This window comes from Cucumis sativus, chromosome 1, assembly GCF_000004075.3.
Source record: "Cucumis sativus cultivar 9930 chromosome 1, Cucumber_9930_V3, whole genome shotgun sequence".
In the NCBI taxonomy this organism is placed as follows: domain Eukaryota; kingdom Viridiplantae; phylum Streptophyta; class Magnoliopsida; order Cucurbitales; family Cucurbitaceae; genus Cucumis; species Cucumis sativus.
Window position 1 is genome coordinate 15315526 of NC_026655.2, and position 3939 is coordinate 15319464.

A 3939-nucleotide genomic window follows, 5' to 3' on the forward strand; every position below is an offset into this window, starting at 1 on the left:
AAAATATATATATATAGATAAATATTCTCAATTTCAAAATTCAAGTTAAATTAACTTGCATATATGACCTCCTTTTTATCATGAATTTAAATCGGAGCCATAAATCCAACTTTACCTAAGATTGAGGACCTGATTTTTTATCTCAAATTAAAATTGGTCATTCCAAATTCTTATGTATCCCCAAGATGAATTAAGGTAGGGTAGAAACTTTATCCTTATTTCAAAATTAAAATTTTGGTTATATTCCAAATTTTACTTAAAAAAAATCATCATATTAAATTTTTTTTATCCTCAAATAAAATTAAGTTAGGAATAAAACTTTGAATTTTTGTAAGGTTTGGCCATATTCCAACCCTTTTTAAATTTAAATCAAACTCACGTACTAAATTCATAGTTTGATTAATTTGATATATTGAATTGAGTAAAAAAAAAAAAAGAAGCTCGTACTTTGACTTCAAATTTATCTTTTCCGAGATTCATTCACCTATATACGTGCATAAATCTCGAAAAGGGGGCATTTGTTGAATAAGAAATTTTGAGATCAATCACAAGTTGCCACATCATTTATTAAGTTAATGATGAAAAGTACAAATAATTAAATTTGGGACTAATTAAAATTGACATATGCTCCAAATTAAAGAGTTAAAAATAAATAAAATGGTCATTCTAATATGCCACATGTTTTCATATTAATAGTTGGATTAAGTTAATCATTTTAGTTCAATTAAATATTATTTACTTGGACTAAGTTCAATTAAGCCCAAAAAATAAGCTTAATTGAGCCCAAAGACTAAATATAACCTAAGTCCATATGGTTGAGCCCATGGGTCTGGTCCATTGGACCAACTAGGTTCAAACTCATAAAGCCCACCAGTGAACTCTATAAATAGAGGAATTCTCCTCATTTGTAGGGGTTGGAAAATTTTGACTCTAGAAGATCCATAGAGAATTCTTCAAAGAGCTAGAAGACTCCCTAACTCCTGAAGTCGACCATCCTCGAAGATTGAAGCTTCTTTAAAGATACAAGCTTTCTTCCAAGGCTTCAACTTCAAGAACATCACGTGCTTCGCTTCCTCCAAATCAAGCTGAAGCATCCAGTTGAGAGAGAATCAGAGGATCAAATTCTAGAGATTGAACCGCATCGCATCAAATCAACAAAAATACAACATCAACTCCAAGTTCAAGTCCACGAATTAAATTTCTCCGGAAATCTCGTGCGAACAATTACCATAAGAAGAAAACTACATCTTCATTTTCCATTTTTATGTTTGTGGTTTTACTCTCATACTCTTGAGGTAAACAGAAAATATGACATTTAATGGGACTCCAATTTTATTTCAATGTAGAGTGGATACCATATTTCTAAAACTCTCCTTTTTAAGTCGAGTGTACCACAAAATACTTCTTTATATTTTGGTAACTCCATTGTTTTCTATTTTATTTGTCTTATGTAATTTGATTTTAATTAATTCTTTTTAATTTTCTTTTAAATAATTAAGTATGAAAACTGACAATGGAAAAAGAAGTTTTAAAAAATATATTTTTGTTCTTTTTTAAAAATACAAAATCACTTACTAAACATATATTACTTTTGTTTTAATAAGCAAAAACTCAACAAAAGAAATTTTTTTTTTAAATAGTTACCAAATGGAACTTTTGTTTTTTGGTTTTTGAAAACATTAGTAAAACGTAGATAGCAATAGAAATGAGTTTGGAGATGAAAATTATTATTATAGAGGCTTTATTTCAAAATACATACGTTTTTTAATAACTATTTGTTTTTCGTTTTATTACTTAAAATTTAAATTGAGTTTATAAACACTTATCCCACCTCTAAAATATTTCTTGCTTCAATGTTTATTTTTTGCTGATGTGACCAAAAACAATGTCAAAATTTAAAAATAATAAAATAAAATAGTTTTAAATTTTTTCTACAAATTTAACTTTTGTACTTAAAAAAGATTAAAAAAAAAAAAAACATTGTAAAATCTTTATAGCAAATATTTCGTTATTTTTAATTAAGCGGGGATAGCTCAGTTGGGAGAGCGTCAGACTGAAGATCTGAAGGTCACGTGTTCGATCCACGTTCACCGCATAGTTTTTAAATATATATAATTTTCAAATTTTTCGGCTACTTGCTACATGAGAAGTTAGACAATAAAAGTTATTGTCTGTATTTCTTTTAATGATTTGTGTACAAGGAATCGAATGTACTCTCGTGAATTGTCTATGAATGAAGTTCTCTTTTTGTTTCATTAAAGTATGAATTATGTGTTTAACTCTGTGTTGTAAGAAGTTGTTCTACGTACTACGCGTTCAACATATCATCTCATAGGAGGTATATATTCATGTTGAATTAGTATTTGATTATTTTTTAGTAGCGAAACTTATGTGCATTCTAAGCACGAATGATTGTTTGGATGCATCGTTAGGTTGTGCATAACCAAATTAGTTTTGTTTTTTAAATTAATGTCAGTATAAGTAAAAATGTTAGTAGCCAACATGAGTGCAACTCATCTGACACCTTTATGTACTAAGTAAGCTAAGTTAGATGGTGGGAAAAATAGCTTCCCTTTTTAGTAAGAGTTGCATAATTTTTGTTTTCTAATTTGTTAGCAATTTTTCAAAAGACGTTTGGTTGCTACGACTCTTATGAAAATAACAACTTTGTCTTTGAACTTTAGTCGGTAGTGATTTTAGTCTATGTATTTTATATTTTGTAACAATTTATGTTTCAAAATTTAGTAAGTAACAATTAGTTCCTACACTTTGAAATTTTTAATATATATATATATTAACAACAAGATAAGGATTGGGATCAAGAAAAACATCCAATCATCGCGACTAGGTTGAAACAATTGAGCACCTGCCATACCCAAACCCACATAAAGGAAATTCATTGCCACAAAAAAGAATTCGTACTAAGAAGGAGAGGCTAGAGGAAAGTCTTCCAAGGATAAGCAACGATCTTGAGATAAACTAGCTATTACAAATAAAAGAAAATAGGTCTCCAACGAGTAGCAAAACATAAAAGTCATCATGCAAAGTCAAACTACTCTTAAGCAAATGGAAAGAAATATTACAAGTAGACCAATCAAACCAAAGAGTACTTAAAAAACTAGCATCCTCGTATATAAAATTTAAATGTAAGTTTTTTATCATTTAACGAATTCATCTTTATCGTTTATTAAAAAGATTATTCTCGATCAATTTATAAAAAAATCATGTATTAGAAAGTTTATTATATTTTAATAATATTAAATTTTAAAACAAAATTGGTACTGATATAAATATATATCATATTCATGGTTATTTTCATAAAATTGTTGCTATTTGGCACTCCATGAAAGTTGAAGGAAAAGTTTTGTTTGAACTGTTTTTTCTTTTTCATTGGCACTCAAAATGACAGTTGAGAAGTAAAAATGAAAATTTAGACTCACGATATAACATAATAAACATTTTAATTTGTTTAAAATTATAAAATATAAATGTTTAAAATTATAAAATATTTAGAGTTGTTTTCAAATATAAAAAGACTCTTTAAAATATTTATAAATATAATAAAGTTGTACTTTCCATCACGAAAAGATTCAAAATAAACATAAATTCAACATCTATTTATGTTGTATTAATAGAATGTTGTTTTGTAAATACCTAGTCAGTTCAAATTTTTTTAAAAAAATTGAGTTGTATTAATAGAATGTTGTTTTGGTTTTAATTTGGCGTACAAATTTCTTTTAATTTTTTCATTAATTATATTCTATTATTATATATAAACAAATCTCCAAGTGGTAAGGATTTTAATTCATACAAAATCTTTATTCTTTTCAAAAGATTTTAGAAGATTTCGTTCTTTTAGAAGTTCTGAAAGATTTTGTTTTCCTTGAAAGTTAGGATTTCAGAAGATTTTAATCCATATACGTGGAAGTCAAGAGTCCC

At 27.1% G+C, this 3939-nt stretch overlaps 1 non-coding gene across 1 annotated transcript; it reads left to right on the forward strand.

The window, feature by feature from the left end:
- The first annotated feature begins 2022 nt into the window (after positions 1–2022).
- TRNAF-GAA lies at positions 2023–2095 on the forward strand. Its single transcript has one exon. It is a non-coding gene; the product is annotated as a tRNA-Phe (tRNA).
- Positions 2096–3939: the final 1844 nt, after the last annotated feature.